Source organism: Aythya marila, assembly GCF_965140915.1.
Source record: "Aythya marila genome assembly, chromosome: Z".
In the NCBI taxonomy this organism is placed as follows: domain Eukaryota; kingdom Metazoa; phylum Chordata; class Aves; order Anseriformes; family Anatidae; genus Aythya; species Aythya marila.
Window position 1 is genome coordinate 61,990,921 of NC_139080.1, and position 19,794 is coordinate 62,010,714.

Consider the following 19,794-nt stretch of genomic DNA (forward strand, 5'->3'; position numbering starts at 1 on the left):
TTGTTAATGTTGTCCTGTTGGAGCAGAAGCAGATAAAACAAGTTACAGCAATAAGCATTTTTCAGAAAATCACTTTATCTTTAAAATTGTTTTTCTGTGGTTACTTTGTAGCTTCAGTGTCTTTTCCTCATTTACTACTTTATCATTACAGCTTGTGTGCTAGCAGCTATATAATACTCAGCTCTGCATCTGTGAATAGAAATGACATAATTAAAAGCCAGCCAGCAGCATATTCCATCTACACTTTCATGCCTGCTTTAGCTGCCTTATTTCCCAGCAGAAGTCTGCTTGTGTTTGTTTTTCAGAAACTCAGCATGTCCAAATGCGGCAGGTTTGCTGTGACATAGTTTGTTCGAAGGGCACGTTGGGCAGTGTCCACTCGGTACATGTGCAGTAGTTTCTGATGTGCTGTTTTGATCTTTTTGTGTATGCAAGGTATTTGTCCAAGTTTTCTGGGCATCTGCAGCTTATGCTCCACCCAGACTGTCTGATCTCCCAGCCAGACAGTCAAAATCCACTATTGCTTCTAGGCATAATTTCCAAAGAAGAAGAAGCATACATGTAAATAAGTTAAAAATGTGGGGTACCTAAATGCACTTTTCTGTTTACTAGTTACTTAGGTGGGTAGCAAAGCTTCAAATATCAGCATTTCTTCTCTTATTTTTGAAGTATTTTCTCTTTGACTTATGGTCTGTTTACAGGAAAAACTACCTCGAGCAACTTTTTTTCCGTATATAGGAGCTTTCTCCTGCAAACGCAGCACGTCTGTCCTATTCTACATGTGAACAGCCTGCAGTGGAATTGGTTATTTCAAATGGAGAATGTGAGTAAGTGCTTTGCTGGACTGCAGCCAGGAAGTGTGGAGCATTTCAGAACTCAGCCCTTCCTCTCTTTGCTTTGATATTTTTCAAATTCAAATAATGTTAGTGGGCATCAAGTTAATACTATTGAATTACTCTATAAGAAGTAACCAGTAACTGCCTGGCATATTCAAGAAAGTTTGTCAAGGGCTGATTAAGAGCTGCTCAAGGAAACTGGCCTAATTTTCATATGACCATTTTGAACAAATACATTTCTTGTGCATTCAGATCACATTCAGTCATCCTAAGACATATTGCGATCAGTTTAGTTTCAGAGGTGAAGAATCTCCTTCCTAACAGCAAGACTCATTGTCCTATTTTTAGGCAAAGTATATATGATTACATAACTGTCTACGGTATTTTGGCAGTGGAAAAATATTATCAACCAGGAAACCCTGAAGCACTGGGGCTCTCTGCTTGCAGAGTGCTTGGAATGCAGTCTCCTTTAAATCAGATTGCATGACACTCAAGGTAAGAAGACCTGAAAACCAATAAACTTGGAATTAGTCATGCATACTTGTTCTGGAGAATCAAGAGAGCAAGTGAGTTTGATATCCCTCAAACACGTAGTTTTGAAAACATCTAGTTTCCTTTTCTCATCATAAATAAAGGAGATTTGAAAGAGAAATGTAGGGCAAAGTCTTTCTTTTCCTCACTGTGTCTGAGTAAAATTGTTAGATGTGAGACAAAAGCTGAAGCAATTCCTCCAGCACCTTTATTCAATATGTATTTTATTTAGTTTTTACTTCAGCTTATATTAATGAGTGCAGGTAGAGGAATTTTGACTGTTTGAAATAGACTTGAAAGTCAGACCAAAACAACTGTGCCCAAGTAAGATGTTTGTATGGTTTAGCATAGCATTCAAAATAAATATGGTGAACTAGAAAGACTGTTGTGTATTTATGCAGATGCATTGTTCTCATGATGTAAGAAAAGTGACCAATGCTTATCTCTATTTTACTGAATGGAAACTTGCAGGTAAATATTATACTCCTGAGGCTGGTGAGTGAGATTGGACTTTTGGCATCTCTTTCTCACACACTTGCCAAGCTGGACAACTTCCTACATAACTGTTGCCTTTTTGGAAAATACTTAAACTATTTCTTGGAAAGTGGTTGAAGGTCAGGCAGAGTTTGTTCTGTGTTTTACAGTATTTATTATTGCATAAGAAGGTTGTGTCCTACTTCTCACTGAGGTCTGGCTAAAAACTACTGATGTGAAAGACGCGTGCTTCCTAACACAAAAGAAATCCTACTAGAGATGGTGAGAGGCAGTACTTTGTACAGGTCCTTGCACATGTTACACATCCATATTCATATTTGGAAAATATGGACTCTAGAATGGTCTTTAAAATCTCTCAAATACATTCAAATTGCAGCTATTTTGATTTTCACAAGGGCTTTATAATAGGGCTTTTAGTGTTTCTGGTAACATGGCTTTGAGGTCATCCTGCTCTTGGTCCTCAAGAGTACAGCCAAAAGATGGCAGAAGAAAGCAGCAAAAAATGTTTAAAGATGTTAGTAGGGGTTCTGAGAATACAGGCACAGGTGGAAACAGGAGGCGAAGGGAAGCACAAACCACAAATGGCCATTCACTGGTCACTAAAGGAGTGCTGCCTCTAGAGCTGGTGAGACTGGATGTAGGGCATAACAAGGAGAACAAGAAATGTGTACCCTACATCTATAAAACCCATGTATGGTAAAAAAAAAAAAAAAAAAAAAGCAGGTGGTAATGGGGAGCTGTGAAAGATGGTCACAACCCCTAGAAGAATGGGATAAAAGGAAAAAATGGAAAGAGAGGAATTGTTCCAATATTGTCTTCCTCAGCTCAGGACACCACAGTCACAGCAGGTCACCCTCAGCTCTGGCAGGTAAACAGCACTGCTTTTTTGCTTACTGCTCAGCAGATTTTTCTGTGTGTGAAGTATCTATAGTACATCACAGGGCTAAGCAAATTTGGACTCTCCAGAGCACTAGGAGTGTGTGTGTCAGTGTGTGCATGTGCACGGGTGAGTGTGTGTGTGTGCGTCTGCATTTTCTGCTCTGACCTGCCCACGCAATGCAGTGATTGATACCACAGCACTGACTCAGAATAAACTTGGGTGTAACAGCTCCTTGAATGAATACAAGAATTTCAAACCTCCTCTCCACTCCCTCCCCCAGTTTCTTTGGTCTACTCTTACATCTCAGCCCATCAAAACATAAATACATGTATGCATTTATGCACACAAACAATCCCAGCAAAGTTAAGGGAACAGAGTGCTGCTTATTTCCTCACCAGCACGTCTCTCTCTCTCTTTGCATTGTTCTTCTTGCTTTTTCTGACTTGTGTGCTTTGGATTTGTTGCATGCTTGTTGCTGCCTGACGCACGTATTTGCACATTGCACAGAAGAGTGGTGTTCCAGCCCAGTAAATTACAATTAACTGAATGGCAAAAGAAGGATTTGATTCAGAGAGTAATGGGCCTGCTACAGAGAAAAAGAAACAGTTAATGCAAGGGAGAAAAGTACTAGGGTGTGTGTGGTATTTCCGTTTTGTTTTCTCTTTCAAGGTTATGGTTTGCCTAACGCTCTGTTTTTGTTTGGCATAGAATTAGAAAAATTGTGTGTGGAGGAGAAACAGCCTATACAATCATGCGTGGATACTTTGGTGTTCTTGGTCTTTGGCAAAATGTCTCAAAACTAATTGATTATTTTTTTTTCCTAAAGAAATGCTGTGACTTGCATTAAATACTTAAAGATATTAATTATAAAAGAACCGACTTGTACTTTTGAGTATGCTGGGGAAAAACAAACAAACAAACAAACAAACAAAAAACCTTTTTGATGTTATTTGTTTACTGCTTTTAAGAGGTACTCTGGTTTCAGATGCTCATTGCTTTCCTACATCATAACAGTGCAACAGTGCTACGGCACATCAGTTCTGGGATTGTCCCAGTCATTTCACATGACATTTACTCACCACAGATGTCCAAAGTATCCTTTACCTTTCACTGAGCTCTGTCTGGATTGGCAGACAATAAACTGCCTAAATTTCATGGACAAAAGCCCAAGTTGCTGCATTAACTCCAAATGATCTCATTAGCAGAGTATAAATCCATGCCTCCCAAACCTATCAGGAAAGTTTCGCCGTGTATATGCCACTCACCTGGAGGCGATCTTCCCTCTCCCCCTACAACTGGGTTTGCTAACTCTGATGCAGAGGAGATGTGAATGAGCACGAATATGCAGGCAATATGCAGCACAGACACCGAGTTAAAAACAAGAAAATGACTTTTGAGGCAGACCAGATTCTGGGAAAATGACTGTTTTGTGAAGCATGCAGGCCAGGCCCTGCAAATGACAAAATCTGATAAGCTGTCACACGCGTCATAAGTAATGACCCTTGTTCAGCAGCTCCCAGTGGCAGTGTTTGAGACACAGATCATTGCAGGACTGGACAAGCTTCCCTCTTTCCTACTGCTCCCCAGCCCTCAGCAGACTCCGAACGAAAAGAGGGTCAAATTTAGCAGTGGCTTTAGATTAAAACAAATGCACAAAGAAACAAATGTGGGAGACCAGAAAACCCCACACCATTGCTGCAAAATGTAAATGCTGGGACTCTTCATTTATATGCTTCTCAGTTTTCTTGTCTTCTTCAAAAGAATTTTCATTCCGTTTTTTTAAACTGTATTGGCATTTTAGTTAGAAATTATGTATTTGCTTACAGATTCACAAATGTTAACAGAGAAGTGCCAAGTGGCTAAAAATAGAGAGAGGACACTCTTTGAGTGAAACACGAATGATTTTCTGCCTGAACTCTAAAGAGAAAAAATGCTTCTGAAGTGAGCTGAAGTCACCACCTTTTAGATTTTCACTTCACTCAGAACGTCCCAGTTTTGCTCTCAGCATCTTTACAGCAGACCAATGCTGAAAAGATGCTGTGCCAAAACCTGAGGGGCTCCTGGTGGTCTCTGCGTAAGGGTGACCTTCAGCATCCTGGATTTTCTTTGCACGAGGAAAACACAAAACACAGCAGTGCTCCCATGAAGCTAGATCAGCAGTATTACCCCTGTCAAAAGCTGTGCTTAGTCCCTGCCTTCACAGTGCTGACTCAGTTATGCTCATATTCATTCGTTTTAGCAGTATAGGTGATCCATATGAACAATATACTTAAAGAAAAATGCTTGAGCAAAATTTGCTTCTTTCATCTCTTCTTTTCACACATCAGCTGTCACAGATGTAGCCCCCAAATTAATAGGGTTTCATATAGGATTTCCAGAAGAGGGGAAAAAAAAAAAAAAAAAAAAAAAAGACTTATTATGCTCCCACAAATGTAACTCAGGAGCAGGTGTCAACCTGCAGACAGCAAGGCTCATTATTATTTAACTGTGCCTTTCACATGTAGCAGCACAATTGCATATTTTATCTGAAATACCTAGAAACACCGGGCTCATTATATTCCTACAAAGAGCAGTATGCAAAAGTTAATGAAAAGTCTGCTAGAAATTCAGGACAGGTCTGCTTCATCCATACTTTGTGCATTTTCTCCCTTAAATCTCTGTGCTGCAGACTCTCTTAATCCTTATGCTGTTCTCTGTTCCAACACTGGCATTGTGTAAAGAGAGGGTACATAATTTATTAACTGTAGAAATGGAAATGCAACTTGTTTTGTCCCTTCCTGTAACTTATGGATAGTTGCTGGGAAAAAAATATGGAGTTCAGGGATTCTAAGCACCCTGCAATGTTTGTCATCACATCATCATATGTGAAGGAAAGTAGTCAGGTGTTTATTCACGTCTGGTTGGTTTGGATTTAACTCAGAGAACAGCACTGAAAACAGTACAGTGATCACTAGATATTTCAAAGGTGATACTGGATGGAAAATTTTATCCCAGCTGTTTGGATGGAATACCTTAAAACCACAGGAACATTCCTAGAGGTGAACTGTATGAGAACCTGGAGAATTCCCTTCACAATTACGAGCTGCCTTTTACAGATTCACTCACATTGTAGTAGAAGCCAGTAAGTTTAGTCCAATGTCAATACATGGGGATTGCCTTACTAAGTCAGGTCAGTGGCCTGATTAGTTGGGTATACTGTCTCTTAGGGTGACTAGATTCAGATGCATTTGATAGTTATGCAAAAAGTAGGATGGTAGGAGGAAAATATTTCTGCTACATTAGGTTTTCCCTTTTATCTCCTATAGCAAAAGTAACAAATCATAAAGCTAAGCTAAAATCTAAAGACTTGCTGTTTGATGGTGGTCCTCTTATCTACATGAAAGCCAGTTCTCTAAACGTTCCTAAATTCTTGGCTTCACCTCTGAAGAAGAATGTTTACAAAACTTTTTAAAATTAAATTTAGTAATTGTTGCATTGGCTCTTAAAAGATGAAAACCACACAAAGTGCTCCAGGCTTTTTAATACTCACAAAACAAGGAAAAGCTGAGTAGTTGACAAAACACTGCTTTCATATGATACAGGAAATCTAAATAATTATTCCCATCAATTTTTCCTTGTGGAAAGTCTGTAAAAAGGAATGTTTTCTTTCACTTTACCAGAATAAAGAACATTTTTAAGTTCTGTTCAGGAATGAGTGTATGATTTCAGATCTATTCATCATTTAGCACTGACCCCTTGAACAATACCAGGAGACCAGCCTTCAGGATTAAGCAAGAACGATGCCCAGAAACAGATTTACACCTCCATACTCAGTGAAAAGCATAATAAATTATGTTCTTTCAAGTGCACATGAATTAATATAATTATCCTGACGGTGATATTAAGTACCCGAGGTGCCAGTTGTAGGTAGATGTTCTGAGGGGTGATCTGGATGTTAATGGGAAAACAAAATTTATTTTTGAGCTATTGCATAGTCTCATGTGGCTAATGTAATGGGAAAAGATCATGAAAAATGTGGCTTTTGCTAGGCACTCCTGCAAGCCCTGGGAGCAGGGTGGCTGGTGCTCAGCCTGTCACCCTGGATGCGCCTCACCTGCAGCTAAGCTGCTGGATCAGCCTGCCAGGGGCTGCTCCCGATGCTGCTCCTGTGAACTTTGGTAGGCTCCGTGCAGCTACGAGACCGCCAGCTGTAACGCAGCTCTACCGCAGTGTGACAGGCAAACAGCCACGGTTCAAAGTATTACATGCTCGTCTGCTCGTACCCATGGAAAGCTGAGCACTGGAAAATATGTGAAATGTTTTAAGTAGGATGCAGAAAGAGAACGGAGAGGTTAAAAATAGAGCACTGAAGCCTTTGGTTCATTGACATGGTATGGCATTCCCATTTCTTTTCTGCCTAGGTAGAGAGAAGAGAAAAAAACACCAAAACTTTTTCTTTCCCATCTTTAGCTGATGAAACAAGAGCAGGGCACCTTGCTGGCCACTCCAGGGACCTGTCACCCCTGGGGAACAGGATGCTGCATCAGTGGTCCGGGTGAGCACCACCACCACCTCCAGAGCAGACCTGAGGACTTCCACTTGGCCACACCCATGTTCTCCCCACCAAGTGCCTCCGTCAGGCTTTTGCCAGCTCACATCAGGTGTGATTTTTCCTTCTGCCCAGAGCAAGGATGGAAGATAGGGCTTGCTGACCAGGGCTAGTTGGCTCCTAATAGCCTGACCTCATCAGGACCAGGCTGCTCAAGCAAAAGATGAGAAAACACACATGAAAGAAAGGCAGGCAGGCAGCCCACCTTCCCCCTTTCTGCATGGTGTCCTGAATTTGCCCGAGGTGATGGAGTTCCCCATCCTGTGGCTGCTGAAGACAGTTAGGTACAGCGGTGTTGGGGCTAACCTTAAGATCCCAGGAGAAAGTGCAGCTGCAACCAGGATATATCAAAATCAAAAGCTTCATTGAGTCTTCAGCCATTCCATGTCTCACACTTAAGTATTTCTTAAATTACTGCAAAAATGGAACAGAGGCCTGAGAAACCTCCACTACCCCTAATTTATCTACAAGGATTGCACCTATCTTTCACCTGTTGTTCCTTTTTCTTTGCTTTGCTACACATGAAATGAACATAGTTTTTGGTAGGTGCTAGACTGGACAGGTCTCCAGGAGGCTCAGCTGCATGCAGCAGGACAAACTACCTGTATAGCTCTGAGAGAACTTTGTGCAACTTTTCCTGAGTGTCCACTTGGGAATTTCCAGGGCTTCCCATAGCACTGCCCTAGCTGTCAGAAGACACCACCCAACTTTTAACCTAAGGCCCCACGCTGAGGCTTAGGCCTTTTTTTTCCTGCCATGACTGTCATGGGCCAGGAAACAAGATTTTCTCCTGCCCCTTTGCAGCGGCCTTCAGGCATTCAGTCATGTTCCCCTCGCTTTAAACTAAACAGTCTTACTCCTCCCAGTGTCTCCTGGCCAGGCACATGTTGCAGACCTCTGGCTATTCTCACTGCTCTCCCTTGGACTCCCTCCAGCAGCTCCCCACCTTGCAGGAAGTGCCTTGCCCAAAACTGGATGCCGCGGTTCGGCTGAGGTTTTACAAATGCTGACTGGAGTGGAACGAGTACTGTACAAGCCCTGTAGGTTGTGCCTCTGTTTATATACTCCAGTGCAGTGTTTGCTTTTCTAGAAACAGCAGCAGATTAACTCCTGCTGGCTTCAGATCCACTGCGACCCTCAGATCCCTTTCTGCAGAATACTCAAAAAAAGGCTATCTGTCTAGTCACTGCATAATGCCTGCACGTAGTATCTTCTTTTTGATGGCATCTGCTTGGAAAAGCATTTCTCCAGTTTGTCAAGGTAACACTAAACGCTAATGGAGTTCACCAGCATCACTATCTCACTGCCTAAAATGTAATACGTTTGCTTCCTAGCCCAGTACCCTTGTTCTGAAAATGTTGATTTGCAGAAAACCCATGGCAGGACTTAGCCCACCACTGTGTTCCTTATATCAAGCAGTTGAGCACTTTTCTGGTATGGGTATCCAGTTTTGTCTCCACCCAAGAGTATTTCATCCTGACATGGCTTGCCTGGTTTGCTTATAAAAAGATCACATCAGCCAATGTCAAAAGCATAAAGAAAGGCAAGATTTATGGCTTCCATTATTTATTCACAGGCCTTTTACTTCATTGTGAAGGAAACGAGATTGGTTGGACGTGATTTTGTTCCTGATGAATCTTTGCTGACTGTTAAAAATTTGTTTGCTTTTGTATCAGTAGATCCTTTTGTTTGGACTAAAGCTACGAACTTTCAGTTTCTTTTCTTAAAAATTCTGCCAATTGGTTTCTTTAATTGGACAAGGCAAATTTCTCTTATCTCACAGAGTTTAATATACAGACCACTGCACTGCAGCACCCTTCAGCACAGAGCAGGACTTGGAAAGTTGTGTTGCAAGATGCTGCTAAGCACACAGACCAAATTATCCAAATGATCTTGAGGGCAAGATCAATAGAAATAAAATAAAATTAAATGCCAAATCCCACACCTCAGGGCCAGCAATAACAACAGGCTCTTATGCTGTTAGCAGGCAACTCTCCCTAAGTGAACAGCAATGGCACAGAAAGGCATGGATTTATTAGTCAGTGTAATTACTCTGAGTTTTGACTACCAACAGTGACTATTGATATTAAAAGGTATGCCAGGATTTTGGCAAAGATGTCTTGGGAAGCCATGAGTAACTTATACTCCTTAGGTGGTCAAGGAAGAGTTTTCATGCAGATTAGATCCAAAGAGCAATAAATAGTAATGCAAATGAAACAAATGTGTAGTTGTTTCTGTTAAGTTAGTCAGAGATGAACGTACGGGGAGGAGGAAGAACCACTGATGATCCCAAAATGTTACCACTTGGATAAATGAATGTAATTCAGGCAAAACCTGTGGGCTGAGGCAAGTAGTGATAGCTATAGTAGATATTTCATAATTGCACAGAGCAAAAGTATCAGTAATCAGTCTTATGAATCACTGCAGTAGTAGTGTGTAGAAAAGAATAATGACAACTGCTGTGTGATTCTTTCATACATGTGTGAATCAGATCACCATGTTTCTCACCGTGTTTCACAGTCCAGTACTAACCTGTCCCTGTAGTACTGCCATGGATGAAGGAGGTGTTTTACAGAGGAGTTATAGCAAAAAAAAAGGGACCATGAAGCCAAGGGAGGCAGAGAGAGGTAAGGACTACATATCTGTAGTACCTGCAAGTAGGTTCCAGCACAGAACCTGTAGCTAATTACTTTTTTGTACTTTTTTTTTTTTTTCCATTTTCCTTTTAGATCTGACACAGTCACCAGCCTTAATTTGTACAAGAAATCAGTGGACTCCACCAGTCTCCCACAGTTTTTAGAATCATGCTCCAGCCTTTGAGCTGTTTTTAATGCACACTTTTAATTTGTCCTCGGAGAACTCTGCAACCTTTCACATCACAAAACCCAGTAATTGTTATTATTACTTCTACTTCTGGAAAAATGTTGGCCGAAAAGTTAAAGCTAGGTTTTCAAAAACAACTTTTTCTGCTGGACCTACAGCCTTGGAGGCCTTTAAGCTACCTGCCTCTTACAACACCTTTTGTGGTTATCAGATTTGAAGTTATCTCGATGAGAAAGGAAGTGAAAGCAGCATGGTCCCCCATTTGCATCACTGAGGGGGAACACAAATGAACAAACTCTACAAATAAATGTCCTTCAGCTGCAGCACTGGTGTCCGGGTTCCCACACTCAGGCACCATGCATCACCCTACGTTTCTTGTGGACTTTTTCCTCTGTGCCCATGGCCGTGTAGCAGGGCATGTGGGGATGCACTTGTGGCACATCCTCTGGGCTGTCCTGCAGCAACCAGCTCAGGCATGCTGGTGCTGGGGGAGAGGCTCCTCTGTGGTGGCCATCATCATCTCTGGTTTTACAACCCCTGGGTTTTATTAGAGACAATGTATTTGCGAATATTCAGGGAGCGCTCTGTGTGTAGGGTATTAAGCCAGGACATGCAGCTCACTCACTATGGTGTTTTCCTTCTACTGGTTCTTCAGAGGGCTAGGGAATGCAGCAATAAATCAAGAAAACAGCATGACAGTGGACGTATGAGACTGTTCAGATTGGCGAGTGCCATGATCCAAGATGCTGTTATACGATGTTTTGCTTCATAGAGAGGAAAAAAAAAAAAAAAAAAAAAAAAAAGATATTTTTAGCAAACAGTAGAAGATAAAGGAGTTTTGAGTGCATTGGCTAAAGTAGTTTCTCTGACCCAACTACTTCCTTTTTTTTTTTTTTTTTTTTTCTCTGTCTTTTTAGCAGTTTCCCCATCATTCAGGAAATGTGAATGAAATCAGGAAACCCATCTGTGGCCCAGGCCTGGTGTGGAAATGGTAATTCTTTGGGAGTACTTGAAAGGTGGTGTACCAGCTGAGATCTGCCAGATCACAGGTGAATAGTGCAGTCCCACTTATCCACATTTTCATGCCTCTGAAACACTGTCATAAATTACTTTTCAGAAGTCACCCCTCCCTCGGGCACAGATAACAGTCACTCACTGTAGCACCGAGTTGCTCTGACATACCAGCCCACCAAGAACTGCTCACCCAGGGTCCCTCACCCTCCTGCCCCAGAATCACCTTGCCCACCGCCAGAGGAGCCGCCGTCACTCCATCCCGCTCCTTGGCCCCGTGTCGGTGTTGTAAGAGCAAGCTGCTGGCTCGCAAAGAGGCAACATGAGGCCCTTAATCCGCTTTTCCTTGTCTACACTGAACTTGCATAATCCACAGAGCAGCCAGGCCAAATCTAGTTATTTATAATCCAGCCAAACGCTGGCTTGCTGTCTGCGCTGCCCCAGAGGGGGTTTCCCAAGGTGCAGGGCACCATCCCATTTCCATTACTGCTAAAGATCATCCGAGTGAAATCCTGTGACATGACCAACTTTAAATGGGTATTTTGCCTCAGATGTAGCCTACACTTCGAATACACCTAGTTGTGTTCACTATGGTGTCATGAATGGTTGGATGTTGTTATCCTATGAGTTAATTTGCAATATGGAGATAGCATGATCCAAAATTAACATCTCTACTTGTAGAGTTTGTCATCCCTGTAGGTCTCTGGGCAAATGTTTCCTTGGTTTTGCACATTTCTTATCTGCTGTATTTATTAGTGTTTTCTGGTGTTAAGGCTCGAAGGCCCACCAGCAAACATTACTCTCCAAAGGAAAAGAAGTACACCAGTAAAAAGTGATATTCTACCAGTCATTGAATATCCAGCTATTTAACTCTGTTATATCATCCAGAGAGAGTGTTTGTGTTTGTCTGGGGTGCGTGGGAACAGGCTCGGTGCTTCATGCATAATTCAGAAAGATATAAGGAAGCCCAGGCTTTCTGAAATGGGTTGACATACACCAATGTGCAAGGAAAAAAAAAAAAAAAAAAAACCACTGCATGGTTTCCAGAAGTAGAAACAAACTTGTTCCACCACTGGAGAAAATGTTTTTGCCCTATCCACAGAAAAAGATGCTGCCTGTTTTCGTCATGGTGAGTAACATACGTGAACTAGTGTTCACATATGTGATATTAACATTTACAGACACAATGGGAAGGAGTGTAAAATAGAAATAAAATAAAAGGATATTGTCCTTGCAGCAGGGCACAGGCAGGAATTACTGCAAAAGCAGAGAGTTGTGTCCTTCTTGTGCCTCTGTCGTGGCCCAGCGGAACAAGACCTGTTCTTGGCCCCAGTCTCAGGTTATCTTCATCTCTCAAGCAAATTAGAGCAGTGTGAAGCCTATTAAAGCAGCTAGGGGAAAATGAGTTTTCAGGGAATTTGTGTTATAACTCCTTTCCCTGGGCCTTAATCCTTAAGCCAGTTCAAAATTATTTCCTGTCCAAAAATTACCTGGGAGCTGATTGTGGTTTTGACTTGGTTTCCTAGGGGATAAGTAGGAGCAGGACCCAGGCTGATTGAGCACAAATTGGGCTGTGACTTCTGTCTTCTCCTGCACACAGAGCTGGGCAGTGTCTGGCGAGGGGTCACTGGAGCACAACCACCACAGAAACCCATTAAGGATTAGAGCATAAAAGGCAGGAAGAGCTTGAGCACCTAGCCAGAGGCAACCAAGTGCCCTGGACAGGAGATAAAACCTCAGGTTTGCCTTTCAGTTACCAAAGAAAGGCAGAGAGGCAAGGGCATGTGAGCAGGCAGAGCCCACCTGAGGCAGCTCACATGCACTGAGCTTCATCGTGCCTCTCAGCTTAGAGCCTGCACTTCTGTGAAACACATTCAGTGACAACATCCAGGCAGTGAAAGCTAAACTACACAGTTTCAATTACCCAGCTGACCTGTCTGCGTTACAAGTACACCAAAAGCCTTGGATCAGCCCTGTGAGCCTAGTTTTGATCTTGTTTATTCAGCCCAGTAACTCCAGCTGAATAGCTCGGGATTTACAGTTGTGTGAGATCAAACTGATGGCTCACTCAACATCCCTGGTGTTTTGGCATGTAATTTAGGCACACTGTGTTCTTGGATTCCCTTCCCACCTAATTTCTTGGAAGTTAGGATAGATAACATTATCCATGTAAAAGGATTTAATTAAGGTCCCTCTTCTCTACCACAGGGAGCCATTCCTCTCTCTCCAGACCTGAACCCCTCTTGTTTTCAGGGACTGGGGAGAACCCATTCCTTTCATTCCCCTTTAGAAAGATTCTCCCCAGCCCCAGGACACTGCATGCTATATTTTCCTAGGAACAACCACACCTGGATGTGGGTGTAATATGTATTTTTATCAGATATTTGGCTTACACAGCTGCTAGACATGGGATACCGTTGCTAGGACATGCTTGCCTGTGACCCTCTGTGCAGAGGGAACTGGAGAAGTGCAGAGAAGTAGCGTTGGGCTTTGGCAAGATGTAGCCATGCAATCCCCTGTCTGTGCACAGCTTTACCGTCCTGCTCCTGGCCCAGCATGTGCAGGGCATTTAGCAAATGGAGGAGCAGCATATAGGACCTGGGGAAAGTGCCTTGGTTCTGCCCCCGCACGCGTGTGAGAGTTAGCAATGCCGCGAGCTTCTCCAGCTGTAGCAAATTGCAGGTCTGCCAACTCGGGGGTCCCAGCTGGAAAGAACTTTACCAAACTGCTGCATTTCACAGCAAAAAGCACAAAATGCACCTCTTCTCACTTTGTTGATCAAAGTACACTTTTAAATAGAAGCAATTCTGCATTTTACATAACTGTTTCCTGCCACGGTTAGCTTTCCAGCATCTGACAGAGACATTTCCTGCTGCTACAGTTAACTTACTGATAACTTACTGCTGTTTATTTACAAATGCAATGTTCAGGCATCCTCTTCATCCCCTTCCCCCCCTCCCTTTTTTTTTTTTTTTTTTTTTTTTTTTTTTTTTTTTTTTTCCTGAGGCTGTTTTTGCCCCACACAGCCCTGTCCTCACACAACCTTCCTGTGAGCAGCCCTGCCAGCTTGCATGGGCTACCAAGGAAACATTGAGAATTTGTTGGACTTGAAAAGAAAGCAAATGGGCTGTGAATTTCTGAGAGGCTACAGGTGGTTTTGAATGGCCCACTGAAGTCTGTGCCGGAAACATTACAGGTCCAGAGCCTCCCCGGGGACATCACCAGACAGAGCTCTACAATCGAGCTAGTAACTAATGGGCAGAAAGCTACCTCTGAGCAAACGGTAGTGAGGAAAAAGTGACCAAGCCACAATGACTCACAGGGAAACGAAACCTCCAGAGATGAGGCTGCCTTGGCAGCCTGCTAACACGCTTAACTCGAGCAACAACTGTGCAGCTGTCAGTACAGTCACCGATGAGGCTGATTGCATAAGCAGTGGGAAAGTAAATCGAGATATAGCAGTAAACCTGTGTAGCCCTAAACCTAGCAGCCTCTGTAGCTTGCTGTCCTGTAGTCTCACTGTAGAAACTAGGTGGTCAGTGGTAAGTCTTAAGTGACTGGATACAGAAAATTTTCATAGGAATTTAAAACACCCTGATATTTCCAGATAAGATATGCAAATTTGGGGATGATGAGGTGTTGAAAGGAAAAATGGCACAGAGAGCTTTCTAGGTTCACATATTTGTTAACAGAAATCTGTTGAGCTGAACAAAGACTCAAAACTGCTTAAAAAACACATGAAAATACATGACAAAATGTGTGAGAACCCTGGTCAGTACTTTCAGCCTGAGGATGTGTCTTGAAAGCAGTTCCTACTGCTGTGACTTTTTCAGGCTTACAGGATCTGTTCTAAATTACATAAAGCAACTTGCCCAACAATACAATTAGCAAGTCTGGACCGATTCATGGGTTTAACTTTGGACACGTGCAATACGAATCTGAAACAGTGCTGTGCAAACAGGATACTGTTTCTTTGTATAAAACATCAGCTGTTGGGTCACATCTCTTCCTCTGGAATCAGCAGCTGGAAAATATTAGATGAGTCACAAGGAGTTGTGAGCTTTGAAATGCAGCACGCACCAAGTGACATAGAGGGTGAAGACTTTAAACCCACAAGTTAAGACACCAGATAGGAGCGTTCAGAGCAGGAATAGAGTTAGACTGCTCTGAAAAGTAACTTATATTACAAGCTGACAAATGGGTTCAAGTTGGTGTAACTAGCATGCTCAGACATCATCAGAAAGAGCAAGGTAGAAATGAATGTGTGAGGAGCATGAATGTCCTTCTGGTTTTGTTAAGCAGCCTTGATTTTGCACTTACACTGCATCCTGAGACACTTCACACCAGCCTACACAGTGCTTCGAGCTGTGGTCATCCCCTGACAGGCAGATGGTTGCTCGAAGCGCTCGACACTCCGGCAAAAAGTGTTCAGATGCATCTGTGCAGGCAGCAGGGATTGTCAGTGTGCTAGTAGGTCATCTGAGGATTTTAGGTTATGTTTACATTGCAGACAAACTATAAATGCAGGATGCATTGTCTTATTTGTTCTACAGCACGGGTAGGCAGTATTTGGGTATCCAGCTGTTGGACTCTTTCTTCATCAGGATGCAACCCACAGCATGCCTCTGCTGTTTCACCATGCCCCCTGCCTTAGCCGGGGATGAAAGGCACAGGCTCTGACTGCTGGTGGCCTTTCTGTGTCCAGAAAAGAAAATACCCACTGCATGTTGGAGCTTTGGAGACAAAACACTGTCATGGTTTGTCTCTGCTCACCTTGTGTCTCCTGAGCTCCTCAGACAGCCACAAATTCTGAATTTCCTGTCTCCCCTTAACCATTTACTACACCCTGTCTGCATTTCTCATTTCTTCCCGGCCTTTCCCTTCTCTCAGCCCGAGTGTAAGTTACATACACTGTCATGGCTGTCACAGCAAAGTCTTCCTTGTATTTCACCACAAATAAGTCTCAGAAAAGAGGGACATGTGGGACTGCAAGGAGGGCTCTGGTGCTTTAGCACCTGGCTCTCACAGCCCCCTTGGGCTCAGTCTACAGCAAGAGTGAAAGGTGCACAGGGAATGCAAGTCTAGTGTGGATGGTCTCGGATGTGTACAAGGTCAAGCTGTGTTAGCCAGGAAAGTTTTTAGGAAGCCATAAAAAGGCAGAAATTCCTGATTCTAGTGTCTCATTCCTTCATAATAGGGTCATCTGGCTCGGAGTAACTGGCAGCAGGAACCATCAGAGATATTTGCTGGCCTGCTCTGCAAGTTCTCAGAGCATCCCACAGCCCCTCCCTGAGCAGCCCCCTCCAGCACATCCCTACCATTCCACCTTGGAAAGGCTTTTCCAATTTCCAGGTATCACCTACACCCTTTTTATGATGCTGAAGTCTAATCTGCCTTGCGCTACCCCTACAAAGAGCACTATGCTAGCTTCACTTTGGGCTGAACGGGCCTGTTTCTTCCCGTCACTCCTCACCACACATGTTCTCCACAGTCATCTGCATTGCACGTGCTGCTTTCTCCTGGACTCTTGCCACTGGGAGCACATCTTCTCTGAACTGGGATGCCCAAGTAGGATGTCTTACTCCAGCTGTAGCCTTGCCAATGCTGAGTAGCGCTAAACTATTACCTCACTTGGCTTGCTGGCTATACTCCAGGTTATTCCACCACCATGTTTGCTTTTTTTTTTCTTTCCTCGGTAACATGATGCAGTTGAGACAGATCTGGGCTTGTTTTCTTTCTATTTACATTTGCCATTTGAATTTGAACTTCTTATCTGGAATATTGATTTTTTTTATTTTTTTTTTGGCTATTTTGTTATATGGTGGAACAGTTTTATATTGGAAGTTTTTGTGAACGAACTCGTCTATTTAATCAGAGTCTGACATTAAAGCAATATTGATTTAAACACGTTATTCTTCTTTAGCACAGATTTTGTATCCGTGTGGACAGAACTTAGCTAACTTCCACTGAATAATATTACATATGTAAATCAGGGGTGTGTTTTGTTTTCTCTTGTTTTGTTTTTTTAACTGACCTCCCCATGTTGTCATGGCTGGTATAAACTCCAAGGTGTAAGGGCTAATATTTTCTTCGTTTGGTAATTGAAACCACATTTTTTTAGTACTGGAATTTACTCATAACACATGCAGTTCTGCCCTACTTTTCATTTAAAATGTGATACTCGCTGCTAACAATAGCTGGCTCCTAATTAGTGATTTTATCTTCATATTTTAAAATGCTTTGTGAAAAACAGGTAGCCTTTGTCATTCCTATTTTTCAGATGACATGTTTGGGTAGTTTTTTTTGGTTGGTTGGTGTTTGTTTTTTTGTTTGTTTGTTTTGTTTTGTTTTGTTGCTTGATTTGCTGAGGGATGAGAATTGATTTGCCTTTGATCCTCCATTATATGTGGTTACTACTTTTGAGCTTTAGAACCAAGTCTTCCGGAATCAGCCTACTTGACCATAATGCCTTAAAAGTACTCTCACCAGCCTTTCTGTTGCACAGATAATTTAATAAAGGGATCAAAAAGGTGGCTTGCCATGCTGTCCTGCATCGACTAGCTGTGAGACGCGCTCACAGCTGTTTTCTTTCCAATAGTTCTAATCAATTTTTCAGCTCCAGGAAGCCTCCCTGACAGCCTTCAGGAACACTGATCTCTTCCACTTGCCACCCTTGCCCTACCACCTCCTCTCTGGACCTGCTTTAACACTGCTTATTCTCAGACACAGTTCAAGCTCCGTTTGTGCCACAAATTAAGTGTTGCTGCCACGAGGATAAGAACAATATAGCCTCTTTGCCCCTACTCTTGGTGTAGCAAAGCTTGGGTGACCCACTGACAAAGGGAGGTTGGTGGCATTTTGGGGTGCGTGGCAGGAAGAGGTGGCCAGAACAGGTGTTTGGGAGGCACGTGGAGATCTCCCTACTCCACTGAACCACCAAGCCCTCAGCCCACTGGAATTTTGTCAGTGATGGGGGCCGCCCCCTTGGGGACTCCATTTACAGAGGCTGCCAGGACATCACCACTGTCCCAGGCATGGTGCCAGAGCACTGCCCAGGACAGACACCCACAGCACTGGGCCTGTTCTGGGATAGAGGGTGCCTCAGTCCCCCTCCTTGTCCTGTTCCCCAACCCCAAGCCTCACCATAGGGGTGCAAAGCCCATGGCTCATCCCTGCCCCTCTTATGTGCCCAGACCCACCTCAGCACTCGCCCTGCATGCAGGGGCATTCCCACGCTGAGACCTTCTGCTGTCTGTGTTAGTCCTGCTGACCTGCAGACCCAGCTCCAAATCTGAAGCCACTGAGCACTGGGGAGATGCTGGGAGGCGAGCAGGGTCAAGGCCAAGAAGTGCTGCAGGGTCAGGGAGGGATGCAGCAAGGGTGCATGAACAGCTGCCAGCAGCAGCTCCACAGCACAGGGCTTTGCCACGAGCCCCAGCACAAAAAGTCTGTCTAGGACTTGAAAATTTTGTGTCCAGTGCCAGTTTTGTCCCATATGTACAACAGAGGAGCAAATGTGGCACACGTAGTTAGTGTCTCAGAGCGTCAAACTGAATCATTTCTTCACAGCTGTGTCTAATAATTATGATTCATGGAGCATTACAATAAAGATATGTATGAAATCCTGAAGCATTCCTTAAAATGACTGTACTGTTGTGTTTTTGTTTGTTTGTTTGTTTGCATAGTCACACATTTAATTTAAAAAAGCTTTTGGAAGGTGATGCTACAGCCTACATTTTGTTGATGCAGAAATGTAGGTCACCTTTGCTTATTTAGGAAGACTGTATTAATCATAATGTATATGGTATCATCTTTGGCAAATCTGTCTCTAGAACATCAGCATTCGAAAAGTCTCTGTACACCTTAGGGGTCTTCCATGTTTATGATTAACAAAAAGATTTGTTAGTTGCGGTTCAGTTCTGTTGTAGTTTGATCAAAGACCTTAACCCAGAGATCCTTCTGTCTTAATTAAAATGTAGCATGCTGCTGTGAAGATTAAAAAACAGTGCCAAGGGTCATCATTATTCCAGAAACTGAAAGTTGTAAATAAGTGTGCGATCCTTTAGAGATTTCAAATTTAAAAGCTTTTTTTGTGAAGCAAATTTATATATTACTAACAATAGGATTGGGCTTTTAAGGCTTTTTAATCACCTTTCATATCTCTTTCAGAAATGGTTCACTTATTCCCTGAAACCAGTGAACCACAGGTTAGAAAAAAAAAATCAGTTAGGGGTTGTTTTAAGTCTGTTAACTGTTTCTCACCATTTACTGATGCATATACATCTATATATATAATGTTTATATCTATATGCATATGCTGTAGATGGGTAAGATAAAGCTGCTATCTGTTGTGTTTCCTACACAGCAATGAGAACGGTGGTCATTTAGGTGAGAAAGTGGTGGTGCCATGTGAACCTGGTCAGATTCTATGATACAACCAATGTCATCAAGCCAGACTCAGTGCCTGTGTAAATTCACTCTGTGGAATAAACAACCATGGCATACGGAATTGAACTCATTCGCTCTCGTGACTGCAAAACTTTAGAGGCAGACCTACATCTGGTACTAATTCGTAGATCACTGCCTGTGTTTTTAAAAAAATGCTATTCTGTGTTCTGTGTTAAAATAGA